General features: G+C 48.4%; 1 long non-coding RNA gene across 1 annotated transcript in view; it reads left to right on the top strand.

The window, feature by feature from the left end:
* LOC136788623 (uncharacterized) overlaps positions 1–14599 on the top strand; it is a 314374-nt gene that overhangs the window by 209342 nt on the left and 90433 nt on the right. The gene's annotated exons all lie outside the window — the stretch shown is intronic.

Below are 14599 nucleotides of genomic sequence, written 5' to 3'. Positions count from 1 at the left end.
CTGAAATATAAGTATGGAGAGGCCTGGCAGATTGATTACATCACACTCCCTCAAACCCGCAACGGCAAACGCCACGTACTTAAAATGGTGGAAGCAACCACCGGATGGCTGGAAACATATCCTGTGCCCCATGCCACCGCCCGGAACACTATCCTGGGCCTTGAAAAGCAAGTCCTATGGCGACATGGCACCCCAGAGAGAATTGAGTCAGACAATGGGACTCATTTCTGAAAGAACCTTATAGACACTTGGGCCAAAGAACATGGTATTGAGTGGGTGTATCACATCCCCTATCATGCACCAGCCTCCGGGAAAGTTGAACGATACAATGGACTGTTGAAGACTACACTGAAGGCAATGGGTGCTGGGACATTCAAAAATTGGGATACACATTTGGCAAAGGCCACCTGGTTAGTCAACACTAGGGGATCTGCCAACCGAGCTGGACCTGCCCAATCAAACCTGTTACGCACTGTAGAAGGGGATAAAGTTCCTGTAGTGCACGTAAGAAACATGCTGGGTAAGACAATCTGGGCTACTCCTGCCTCAGGAAAAGGCAAACCCATTCGTGGGATTGCTTTTGCTCAGGGACCTGGATGCACTTGGTGGGTAATGCAAAAGAATGGGGAGGTCCGGTGTGTACCTCAAGGGGATTTAATACTGGGTGAGAATAGCCCATGAGTTGAATTGTAGTATGTTAATTATTATATAATACTGTATGTCATCACTACCATGATTGCTATATGTCAGTGTCCTATTAATGGTATCACAGTAACAGCCACACAGATAATAATGAATGAATTTTGATAGAATTGGACAAGCACAGAGAGGTGATGGAATGAGAACGGGCTTCAGCGTATGACGATCCAACATCATATACCATCTCTTCTGCCCTGAAAGACTGCTGTGACAGATGGAGCCCGAAGTCAGTCACGGACTATGCAAACTCAGTGGACATTCTATATACCATAGATGAAAATGGTGATTAATTAGAATGTATTAGAAAAGGTGTAACCTGAGCATGACATAAATGGTATGGAATAAGGGGTGGATATCTGTCCTGGTTTCAGCTAGGACAGAGTTAATTTTCCTCATAGTAGCTGGTAGGGTGCTATGTTTTGGATTAGGATGAGAAGAGCGCTGATAACATGCTGATGTTTCATTTGTTGCAGAGCAGTGTTTACACCAGGCCAAGGACTTTTCAGCTTCTCGCTCTGTCCTGCCAGCGAGCAGGCTAGGGGTGCAGCAGGAGCTGGGAGGGGACAGACCCAGGACAGCTGACCCCAACTGGCCAAAGGGGTATTCCATACCATCTGACGTCATGCTAAACAATATATAGGGGTGGCTGGCCGGGGTGGGGCGCCGGCTGCTCGGGGATAGGCTGGGCATCGGTCAGCGGGTGGTGAGCAATTGCATTGTGCATCACTTGTTTCTTACACATTATTATTATTAATACTATTATCATTATCACTATTATTATTATTGTTATTATTATATTCCTGTCTTAATAAACTGTCTTTATCTCAACTCACCGGCTTCACTTTCCCGTTTCTCTCCCCCATCCCAGAGAGGGAGGGGGGAGGGTGAGCGAACGGCTTTGTGGTGTTTAGCTGCTGGCCGGGTTAAACCACAATACACATTATTATTAGTAGTGCTATTTTCATTATTATATTTTTTTTCCTGTCTTAATAAACTGTATCTCAACCCACAGGCTTCATTTTCCTGTTTCTCTCCCCCATCCCAGAGAGGGAGGGGGGAGGGTGAGTGAATGGCTGTATGGTGCTTAGCTGCTGAGGTACTCAATAAGTGCTTTGCCTCGGTCTTCACTGGTGGTCAAGTTTCCTATGTCTTTCAGGACCCTGAACCTCAAGGAGAGGGTGAGAGGAGCAGATTCTGTCCCACTGTGACAGTGGAACAAGTCCGGGACTGCCTAAGGAAACTGGATGTGTATAAGTCCATGAGGCCAGATGGTATACATCCCAGGGTGCTGAGAGAGATGGCTGATGTGGTTGCCGAACCGCTCTCCATCATATTTGAAAAATCATGGCTGTCGGGTGAAGTCCCTGGTGACTGGAAAAAGGGAAACATTACTCCCATTTTTAAGAAAGGGAGAAAGGAAGACCCAGGGAAAAACAGGTCGGTGAGCCTCACCTCTGTGCCTGGGAAGCTCATGGAGCAGATCCTCCTGGAAGACATGTTAAGGCATGCACGAGATAAAGAGGTGATCCGAGACAGCCAGCACGGCTTCACCAAAGGCAGATCTTGCCTAACCAATCTGGTGGCCTTCTATGATGGAGTGATGGCATCGGTGGACAAAGGAAGGGTGATGGATATCATCTACCTGGACTTGAGCAAAGCCTTTGATATGGTCCCTCACCACATTCTTCTCTCTAAATTGGAGAGGTATGGATTTGAAGGATGGACTGTTAGGTGGATAAAGAATTGGTTGGCCGGTCGCAGCCAAAGGGTTGTGGTCAACGGTTCTATGTCTGGGTGGAGGCCAGTCACAAGTGGTGTCCCTCAGGGGTCTGTCTTGGGGCGGACATCTTCAACATCTTTATCAACGACATAGAACTGAGTGCACCCTCAGTTTGCAGATGACACCAAGCTGAGCGGTGCAGTGGATACAATAGAGGGAAGGGATGCCATCTGGAGGGACCTGGACAGGCTGGAGAAGTGGGCCCATGAGAACCTAATGAGGTTCAACAAGGCCAAGTGCAAGGTGTTGCACTTGGGCTGGGGCAATCCCAGGTATTTATATAGACTGGGCGAAGAAGAACTTGAGAGCAGCCCTGCAGAGAAGGACTTGGGGTCCTGCTGGACGAGAAGCTGGACATGAGCCAGCAGTGCACGCTTGCAGCCCAGAAGGCCAGCTATGTCCTGGGCTGCATTAAAAAAGGGGTGGCCAGCAGGGAGAGGGAGGTGATTGTCCCCCTCTACTCTGCTCTTGTGAGACCCCACCTGGAATACTGCGTGCAGGCCTGGGGCCCCCAGCACAAGAAGGATGTGGAGCTCTTGGAACGGGTCCAGAGGAGGACCACTAAGATGATCAGAGGGCTGGAGCACCTCTCCTATGCAGAAAGGTTGAGGGAACTGGGCTTGTTTAGCTTGGAGAGGAGAAGGCTCCGGGGAGAACTCATTGCGGCCGTCCAGTACTTGAAGGGAGCGTATAAACAGGAGGGGGAACGCCTGTTTACATGTGTTGATAGTGATAGGACAAGGGGGAATGGTTTTAAACTAAGACAGGGGAGATTTAGGTTAGAAATTAGGAGAAAGGTTTTCACTCAGAGGATGGTGAGGCACTGGAATAGGTTGCCCAGGGAGGTTGTGGATGCCCCATCCTGGAGGCATTCAAGGCCAGGCTGGATGCAGCTCTGGGCAGGCTGCTCTAGCGGTTGGCAACCCTTCCCAGAGCAGGGGGTTTGAAACTAGATGATCTTTAAGGTCCTTTTCAACCCAGGCCATTTTATAATTTTATGATTGTCTTTCAGCAATTTCTAGGGACAGTTGTATGGCTTTCACTTCTGCATACTGACTCGACTCGCCTTCCCCTTCCATGGCAGCCACGACTCCTCGTGTGGGACTCCACACAGCAGCTTTCCATTTCTGATGGCTCCCTACCACATGGCGGGATCCGTCAGTGAACAACACATACTGCTTTCTGTCTTCTGGCAATTCATTATATGGTGGTGCCTCTTCGGCATGAATTACCTCTTGTCAGTGCTCCAAAATCCCTGCCCTCTGGCCAGTCCATGATCTCTTCCAGGATTCCTGGCTGGTTGGGTTTCCCCATTCGAGCCTGCTACGTAGTTAACGCTACCCACTTACTCCATGTAGCGTCGGCTGCTTGGTGTGTAGTGGGAATTTTCCCTTTGAACATCCAATGTAACACAGGTAGCCGTGGTGCCAAGAGGAGCTGTGCTTCTGTACCAACAACTTCTGAAGCAGCTCGAACCCCCTCATACGCTGTTAGTATCTCCTTTTCAGTTGGGGTGTAATTGGCTTCTGATCCTCAATAGCCCCGGCTCCAGAACCCCAGAGGTCGACCTCGAGTTTCTCCTGGGGTTTTCTACCAGAGGCTCCAGGTGAGGCCATGCTCCCCTGCTGCAGTGGAAAGTATGTTTTGCACAGCTAGTCCGGTATGGACAGGCCCAAGGGCTACTGCACGAGCTATTTCTTGTTTGACTTGTACAAAGGCCAGTTGTTGCTCGCTGCCCCACTCGAAACAGTTCATCTTTCAAGTCACTTGATATAGAAGACTCACAAGCTGAATAGAACATGCCTAGAACATGCATTCTCCAACAAGCCTAGAACATGCATTCTCCAGAATCCCACAAGACCTAGGAAAACTTGTGTTTCCGTTTTGGTAGTTGGTGGAGACATAGGTGTTATTTTGTTGATCACATCCATTGGGATTTGACGACGTCCATCTTGCCATTTTATTCCTAAAAACTGGATCTCTCGTGCAGGTCCTTTGACTTTATTTTGTTTTATGGCAAAACTGGCCTTCAGAAGGATTTGGACTATTTTCTTCCCTTTCTCGAAAACTTCCTCTGCTGTGTCACCCCACACAATGATGTCATCGATGTACTGCAGGTGTTCAGGAGCTTCCCCCTGTTCCAGCGCAGACTGGATCAGTCCATGGCAAATGGTAGGGCTCTGTTTCCACCCCTGGGGCAGCCGATTCCAGGTGTATTGGACTCCCCTCCAAGTGAAAGCAAACTGTGGCCTGCACTCTGCTGATGGAGGGATGGAGAAAAATGCATTAGCGATATCAGTTGTGGCGTACCACTTGGCTGCCGTTGATTCCAGTTCGTACTGGAGTTCTAGCATGTCCGGCACTGCAGCACTCAGCGGTGGCTTAACTTCGTTCAGATAGTCCACTCTCCATTAGACTTTCGCATTGGCCATATGGGACTATTAAAATGTGAATGAGTCTTGCTGATCATTCCTTGGCTCTCCAGCCGATGAACCAACTCATGGATGGGAATCAGGGAGTCCCAGTTGGTGTGATCTTGCCACCGGTGTACTGTTGTGGTAGCGATTGGCACCTGCTATTCTTCAACCCTCGGCAATCCTACAACAGAAGGGTCTTCTGAGAGACCAGGAAGGGTAGACAGCTGCCTAATCTTCTCTGCGCTCAAAGCAGCTATGCCAAAAGCCCACCGGTACCCTTTTGAATCCTTGAAGTACCCTCTCCTGAGGTAGTCTATGCCAAGGATGCATGGAGCCTCAGGGCCAGTCACAATGGGATGCTTTTGCCACTCATTCCCAGTTAGACTCACTTCAGCTTCCAATACAGTTAACCTTTGGGATCCCCCTGTCACTCCAGAGATACAGATGGGTTCTGTCCCTTGGTAGCCTGATGGCATCAAACTTGCTCTTCGTTTACAGTGTTAGGGACTCTGCTCCCCCAGCCCCTGCGTAGAGGTTCGGAGTCTTGAGAGATGTGGAAAGCCTGACTGCCAGTGAAGACTGAGGCAAAGAAGTTGTTAAGTACCTCAGCCTTATTCATGTTTGTTGTTTCCAGTCCTCCATCTCCATTTTTCAGAGGTGGTACACTCTCCTTAGTCTTTCTTTTATGGCCAATGTTCCTGTAGAATCCCTTCTTGTTATTTTTTTGCATCCCTCGCCAAGTTTAGCTCAGTCAGTGCCTTGGCTTTCTTGATCCCATCCCTGCACGTCCGGACAGCATTTCTGTACTCTTCCCAGGGCACACGGCCCTGTTTCCACTGCCTGTGCAGTTCCTTCTTTTGCCTAAGTTTGACCAGTGTGGTGTAATTGCCTAAAGTAACTAGGAAAATAAAACTAATATTCACTTAGAGTTGGAATGATTCTCTAAGAATGGCTGAACTTCAAGCCACTTCTGGCCAGACAATACAAATCAGTTGCCGGATAACTAACGGATCTACTTACAATAGGCCAGCTGAAATTAAGACAATTTATGCTGATTCTTCCAGACCACCAAATTATAGTCACAATTTTATTTTCACCAAACCGAAAATTGTGTACTGTCTTTGGGGTTATAGAGGCACAGAATTCAAAGGATAAGAAGCCTCTGCCCCCGCAGATATTTGAAACTGTACCAACTCGGCCTCCCATTAGTCTAACTCCTTCCATCTTCACACAGGTCCTTACAGAATTAAAAATGTGGGACAACAACAAGTTCTCTTTAACCCTAGCTGGTCTCTAAAAAAGGTAGAGCTAGCGCTGCACATTAATATCTCAGAAATCAACTCAAAATGTACCACCTTTGTGAGAAACTGCCTACACCGGCTGGTTAGCATGGTTACATGGACGTTCTCTGAAACAATCTCGGCGCATGCCATGGGATGCAACTGGGTTACTGGGAACAGGATTAGGTATATTAAATAGCATAGATGCTGAGGTCCTAATGAGTAGAATAACTGCTACTACAGATGACCTAAGGTAATTGGAATGACCAATAAAATCATCCTTATCAGACATTTTACACCATTTGGAACAAATTGAAGAAAATGATCATCAATTAATTGTAAATGCCCTTGGAAAAACCCAAGGCAATACCTCCCTTGCCTTGAGCTGCATCCAAGCGCAGTTACGGATACAGTCTGTAGCAGCAGCTATTATTAGAGAGGGAGAAGGAAGAACTTCACCCACTGAAATTCAAAAATTGATTTGGGATAATGCTTCAGAATTTGAAAAGGAGTTTCAAACATGGTGACAATTAGTCAACTTTACCTGTTATGCAGAAAATTATAAAATTATTGCCTTTATACTTACCATAAGCAATGCCACCATATGCAATGTATATCCAATCATTGCATTAGGACTCAATCATAATGGAACTATATTTTATCCTAAGGAGCATAAAGTATGGGCCCATCAAAAGGGAGGAAAGTGGCAAACAATTGATGTAAATGCATGTATTGTGTGTGAACAAAAAGGCTTCATCTGTGAAAGTAACACATTCGACGGCCAAGTCTTGACACTGAACAAAATATTTGCCACTTCAAGATACATCCTAATGAAACCCTTGAAACTGTACTTGTATATATTGGGAAAGTCTGTGTTTGCAGGAGAACCCATTGTGATTCTATAGTCATAGCTAATACTATTGTAAATGCAAGTGATCACTCTAATGTTTGTGTTTGTAACTTTACCAAAATTCTAGGATGTGATTTTAGTTACTCAGCTCCTGTCACCTCTTATCAACTTGTTATATTCAATTATATTCTGCTTCATGATCTGCTGCCTACTCCTATTGGAATGAACCTTGCCTTGGTGAAGAAATTACTGTTACATGAAGACTTAAAGGGGCTGATGAAACAAGTCCGAGAAAATGGATGAAAGACTGATTACTGTCCATCATGATAAAGAAGAAATACATCGAGTGATGGAAAGAGTAAAGAAAGATGAAAAACACCATTGGTGGGACACTTTGTGTGGATGGTCGCCAGCTGCCACAGGAATCTTCAACAAGATGCTTCACCCTGTTGTCATTTTGTTAATGCTCGCTGTATTATGCTTTATGATGACAATTAGATTGTATGTTAAAGTCTGGATTATGATGAAACGTTTAGCATCCCTACACAATGTACATACACTCCATAAAACTCATCCCGAGAATGTATGTGATATCCCTGACATATTCCGAATGTCATGAAGCTTGAGTGACTATAGTCATGGGGTGGATTATGTGGTGTAATTGCCTAAAGTAACTAGGAAAATAAAACTAATATTCACATTTTAAAGAAAATGTACAGCATTGAAGAGGCTTTCAGGGTAGGGCATGGCTGCATTACCTGAGCCTTCCCTAGGCCTCCAACCTTATATGCTGTCACACTGGGGGAACCTAGTGTGCTGATTCTAAGGAACAGTATGGACCGTAGAGCAGAGTGGAGACACTGCGGCTAGGCTCTGTGGCCAGGTGGGGACTCAATTGTTCTTGTGCACACCGAGACCGATAAGCTGCACTTCTGCTACCCTGAGCCAACGACCTGTCATGTTTTTGACAAAATGCTGTACTCTAGTGAACTTTTGCTCATTATAATATCATCATAATACCAAAACACACCTCCATCCCAAAAGCTACCCGCCTCCAAGGTGCGACCACCCCTCACTGAGCACGCGCTCTGAATTTCTCAGAGCCTATACCTTTAAACGAAGGCGAGAAAACTTTTCATCAGTCATAACTAAGATATGCTTGACTAGAGTCACTTAAGTTCCACCTAAAAGATAGAAAATAATATAAATTGTCTTAAGAGAGAGGGGATGTTAGGGAAGATACCATCGTCAGGGGAGATACCATCATGAGGGAATATACCATCACGAGGACCTCCTGACTTCTGGGATCAGTCAACAGGCTGAGCCTCTCTTCCCCCCCCCATTCAGATGCCTTTGGGTGAGATTTGAACACTTGGTTATACCAGGTGTCTCCGCGGAAACTTAGAACTCTCTATAAAGTCTTTGTGCCTTTTTACGCGTTGATTTCCAGGCTGTGCACCTGTGTATTTCATGCATGCTAGCTTGCTTTTGCAGACAGTGAATTTATCACCAGCAATCCAAAGAACCTGTGTACCTGTTGCTGTAATAAATTGCACTTAATTGCACTGTTCCTAGCCGTGATAGTTCTCAGTGAACGCGACTAGAGTAAGGGCATGTTACGTTGTTGGTGAATCCGTGACCATGATAGTTCAGTACTCTGAATCCGACCGGACCCATATCAGTTAATACGTTATTGGCGAATCTGTGACCGTGATAGTTCAGTACCCTGAATCTGACCAGACCCGTAACGATTAATTGGCTACACCCCTTAATGTGACACCCATTAATCACATGTACTTCAAGTGACTAGTAGTACAGCACCCAACGTAGAACGTCTTCTGCGCTTTACAGGTACCTTCCAAAGCAACGGTATTCCAATCAAACAAAATTCCAAAAAGAATACCTTTGCAAAAGATGGCCCTTGTCTGTCCCTGCGGTGAGCCAGCTGAGGCGAGGAGTACCTCCAAGAATTTCCCAGGGCGCACCTAGAGAGTCCCACATCTCAGCGGCTCCCACAGCTAAACAGAGGGTCCCATCTAGGTCACCAAATTGACGCAGTAAAAATTCAATAACCAAAGTTATTAAGCAGGTATTCTTTATTACGGCGCCGGGTGTGGGGGGGGATCGCTCCGCCTAACACACACACCAAGGGTTACTGGCAGTGTGCCAGTATATTAGTGGGATATATACATATTCATCTCATTTCCCGTAAGTCTCTTGCGTATTCATCAGGTCTCCGAAGAATAATTAACATAGGTTCCCGCCCCTATTCGCATGTGTACTGGAGTCCTCGGGTGGTCGTCTTGCGTACTCTGGTGGTCTTTTGATGAAGGCCAGAAGTCTTCCCCGCTGCTAATCTTCTGGCCTTTCCTGTCTTGGACAGACTTCAGCAGTCAAGCCAGTTCTTGCTGGTTCCCTTACCTAAGCATACAGTCTTTTACTCCCTTATCTTTGGGGTCGACCTGTCCTTGATGTTAACATACAATTTTCTCCAGGCTGAACAGATCTTTCAGCCTTTCTTCATAGGGAAGATGCTCCAGGCCCCGTATCATCTTTGTGGCCCTCCGCTGGACTCTTTCCAGGAGATCCCTGTCTTTTTCGTACCGGGGAGCCCAGAACTGGACACAGTACTCCAGGTGAGGCCTGACCAGGGCAGAGTAGAGGGGGAGGATCACCTCCCTTGACCTGCTGGCCACACTCCTTTTAATGCACGCCAGGATCCCATTGGCCCTCTTGGCCACCAGGGCACACTGCTGGCTCATGGTCAACCTGTCATCTACCAGGACCCCCAGGTCCTTCTCCTCAGAGCTCCTCTCCAGCAGGTCGTCCCCCAGCCTGTACTGATACATCCGGTTGCTCCTTCCCAGGTGCAGGACTCTACACTTGCTCTTATTAAACCTCATTTGGTTTCTTCCTGCCCATCTCTCCAGCCTGCCCGGGTCTCGCTGAATGGCAGCACAGCCTTTGGCGTGTCGGCCACTCCTCCCAGCTTTGTGTCATCGGCGTACTTGCTGAGGGCGGACACTATTCCCTCATCAAGGTCGTTGATGAAGATGTTGAACAAGACCGGACCCAGCATCGACCCCTGGGGAACACCGCTAGTCACAGGTCTCCAGCCGGACTCTGCGCCGCCGATCACCACCCTCTGAGCTCGGCCAGTCAGCCAGTTCTCAACCCACCTTACTGTCCACTCATCTCCATCCCACACTTTCTCAGCTTTGCTAGCAGGATGTCGTGGGAGACAGTATCAAAGGCCTTGCTAAAGTCAAGGTAGATGACATCCACTGCTCTCCCCCTATCTACCCAGCTGGTGATGCCATCCTAGAAGGCAATGAGGTTGGTCGAGCATGACTTCCCCTTGGTGAATCCATGCTGATTACTCCTCATAACCTTCTTCTCTTCCAATTGCTTGGAGATGGCATCCAGAACAAGCTGTTCCAACACCTTTCCAGGGACAGAGGTGAGACTGACTGGCCTGTAGTTTCCCGGATCCTCCTTCTTGCCCTTCTAGAAGACCGGAGATGGGTAGGTATGTCACAGAATCACAGAATCGTCTAGGTTGGAAAAGACCTCCAAGATCACCTAGTCCAACCTCTGACCTAACACTAACAAGTCCTACACTAAACCATATCACTAAGTTCAACATCTAAACGTCTCTTAAAGACCTCCAGGGAAGGTGACGCAACCACTTCCCTGGGCAGCCCATTCCAATGCCTAACAACCCTTTCAGTAAAGAAGTTCTTCCTAACATCCAACCTAAACCTCCCCTGGTGCAACTTTAGCCCATTCCCCCTCGTCCTGTCACCAGGCACGTGGGAGGATAGACCAATCCCCACCTCGCTGCAGCCTCCTTTAAGGTAATTGTACAGCGTGATAAGGTCACCCCTGAGCCTCCTCTTCTCCAGGCTGAACAATCCCAGCTCCCTCAGCCGCTCCTCGTAAGACTTGCTCTCCAGACCCCTCACCAGCTTCGTTGCCCTTCTCTGGACTCGCTCGAGCACCTCCATGTCCTTCTTGTAGCGAGGGGCCCAAAACTGAACACAGTACTCGAGGTGTGGCCTCACCAGAGCCGAGTAAAGGGGGACAATCACTTCCCTAGACCTCCTGGCCACACTGAAATGTCTTTTCATTCTATAGGTCTTTCTCGGAAAATGTTCATAAGAACTGTTGACTATTTGGTCTTCATCTGCCAAAGTGGTCACTCAGAGCAGGCGGAGTTGGATGTCTGGACGCCAGCACCAGCTTAGCTCAAGTCCTTGTTGCACTTGTCCGGTTCCTTGCGAAGTTGACCTGTCGTTGATCCTGCAGCGTCTTCCTACAACATATAACTTAGATTACAGATTAGTTTTCGCTCAAGGTTAAATCTCCTTGAGGCATGCACTTGATATCCCCATTCTTTTGCATGACCCACCAGGTATACCCCGGTCCTTGGGCGAAGACAATCCCATGAGTGGGTTTGCCTTTTCCCGAGGCAGGAGCAACCCACACTGCCTTCCCCATCCACTTCCCTACATGCACTACGGGGACTTTAGCTCCTTTCACCGTGTGTAGGGGTTTTTTTTCGGCAGGACCAGCACGGCTGTCAGACCCCCTGTTGTTAACTAGCCAAGTGGCTTCTGGTAGATTTATGTCCCATTGTTTCCATGTCCCAGCTCCCAATGCTTGTAACATAGTCTTTAACAGTCCTTTCTACCTCTCAGCCTTCCCAGAGGCTTGTGGGTGATAAGGGATGTGATACAGCCACTCAATGCCATGCCTCTTGGCCCAGGAGGTGACCAAATTGTTTTGAAAATGACTCCCATTGTCAGACTCAGTTCTCTCTGGTGTACCATGACACCACAGCACTTGCCTTTCTAGGCCCAAGATAGTGTTTCGGGCCGTGGAATGGTTTACGGGGTATGTTTCCAGCCACCCAGTAGTTGCTTCTACCATGGTGAGTATGTGCCGTTTACCTTAGCGGGTTTGTGGGAGTGGTCCGATATAGTCAATTTGCCATATTGAAACCCTAGCCACCTCCTCCTGTTCCAGGGAGATTTTACCTTCATGGCTCTCTTAATTGCAGCACAGGTCGCACACTCATGGGTAACCTGTGTGATGGCCTCAATGGTCAAGTCTACCCCTCGATCACGAGCCCATCTGTATGTGGCATCCCTCCCCTGATGTCCTGATGTTTCATGGGCCCATTGAGCTACAAACAGCTCACCCTTACGTCCCCAGTCCAGGTCCACCTGAGCCACTTCAATTTTTGAAGCTCGATCCACTTCTTCGTTGTTCTGATGTTCTTCAGTTGCGCGGCTCTTGGGCATGTGGGCATCTACACGACGCACTTTTACATCCAGGTTTTCTACCCGAGCTGCAATATCTTGCCACAGGGTAGCAGCCCAGATAGGTTTACTTCTGTGCTGCCAGTTGCTCTGTTTCCATTGCTGCAGCCACCCCCACAGAGCATTTGCCACCATCCATGAATCAGTGTAGAGATACAGTACTGGCCATTTTTCTCTTTCGGCAATCTCTAGGGACAGTTGTATGGCTTTCACTTCTGCATACTGACTCGACAGGGCAGGAAGGCTCTGCAGGAGGATCTGGATAGGCTGGAGCGATGGGCTGAGGTCAACTGCATGAAGTTCAACAAGGCCAAGTGCCGGGTCCTGCACCTGGGCTGCAACAACCCCAAGCAGAGCTACAGGCTGGGAGATGAGTGGCTGGAAAGCTGCCTGGCCGAGAAGGACCTGGGAGTATTGGTGGATAGTCGGCTGAATATGAGCCAGCAGTGTGCTCAGGTGGCCAAGAAGGCCAACGGCATCCTGGCCTGTATAAGAAGCAGTGTGGCCAGCAGGTCGAGGGAAGTGATTGTGCCCCTGTACTCGGCTCTGGTGAGGCCGCACCTCGAGTACTGTGTTCAGTTCTGGGCCCCTCGCTACAGGAAGGACATGGACGTGCTCGAGCGAGTCCAGAGAAGGGCGACCAAGCTGGTGAGGGGTCTGGAGAACAAGTCTTACGAGGAGCGGCTGAGGGAGCTGGGCTTGTTCAGCCTGGAGAAGAGGAGGCTCAGGGGCGACCTCATCGCTCTCTACAGTTACCTGAAAGGAGGCTGTAGAGAGGTGGGGGTTGGTCTATTCTCCCACGTGCCTAGTGACAGGACGAGGGGGAATGGGCTAAAGTTGTGACAGGGGAGTTTTAGGTTGGATGTTAGGAAGTACTTCTTTACCGAACGGGTTATTAAGCATTGGAACGGGCTGCCCAGGGAGGTGGTGGAGTCACCATCCCTGGAGGTCTTTAAAAGACGTTTAGATGTAGAGCTTAGGGATATGGTTTAGTGGAGTACTTAGTGTTAGGTCGGAGGTTGGACTCGATGATCTTGAGGTCTCTTCCAACCTAGAGAAATCTGTGAATCTGTGAATCTGTGACTCGCCTTCCCCTTCCATGGCAGCCACGACTCCTCGTGTGGGACTCCACACAGCAGCTTTCCATTTCCGATGGCTCCCTACCACACGGCGGGATCCGTCAGTGAACAACACATACTGCTTTCTGTCTTCTGGCAATTCATTATATGGTGGTGCCTCTTCAGCACGGGTTACCTCTTCTGTCGGCACTCCGAAATCTCTGCCTTCCGGCCAGTCCATGATCTCTTCCAGGATTCCTGGGTGATTAGGTTTTCCCATTCGAGCCCGCTGTGTAATTAACGCTACCCACTTACTCCATGTAGCGTCGGCTGCTTGGTGTGTAGTGGGAATTTTCCCTTTGAACATCCAATGTAACACAGGTAGCCGTGGTGCCAAGAGGAGCTGTGCTTCTGTACCAACAACTTCTGAAGCAGCTCGAACACCCTCATATGCCATGAGTATCTCCTTTTCAGTTGGGGTGTAATTGGCTTCTGATCCTCAATAGCCCCGGCTCCAGAACCCCAGAGGTCGACCTCGAGTTTCTCCTGGGGTTTTCTGCCAGAGGCTCCAGGTGAGGCCATGCTTCCTGACCACAGTGGAAAGTATGTTTTGCACAGCTAGTCCGGTACGGACAGGCCCAAGGGCTACTGCACGAGCTATTTCTTATTTGATTTGTTCAAAGGCCAGTTGTTGCTCGCTGCCCCACTCGAAACAGTTCATCTTTCAAGTCACTTGATATAGAGGACTCACAAGCTGACTATAGCCTGGAACATGCATTCTCCAGAATCCCACAAGGCCTAGGAAAGCTTGCGTTTCTTTTTTTGCTAGTTGGTGGAGACATTGCTGTTATTTTATTGATCACATCCATCGGAATATGGCGACGTCCATCCTGACATTTTACCCCCAAGAATTGGATTTCCTGTGCAGGTCCCTTGACCTTACTCTGTTTAATGGCAAAATCAGCTTTCAGGAGAATTTGGATTACTTTCTTCCCTTTCTCAAAAACTTCTTCTGCTGTGTTGCCCCACACGAGGATGTCATCAATGTACTGCAGATGTTCAGGAGCTCCCCCTTGTTCCAGTGCAGACTGGATCAGTCCATGGCAAATGGTAGGGCTGTGTTTCCACCCCTGGGGCAGTCGATTCCAGGTGTGTTGGATGCCCCTCCAAGTGAAAGCAAACTGCGGCCTG

This window comes from Anser cygnoides, chromosome W (assembly GCF_040182565.1).
Source record: "Anser cygnoides isolate HZ-2024a breed goose chromosome W, Taihu_goose_T2T_genome, whole genome shotgun sequence".
NCBI lineage: Eukaryota > Metazoa > Chordata > Aves > Anseriformes > Anatidae > Anser > Anser cygnoides.
Note: the sequence above shows the minus strand (reverse complement) of the source record. Positions and strands in the feature narration are given on the sequence as shown.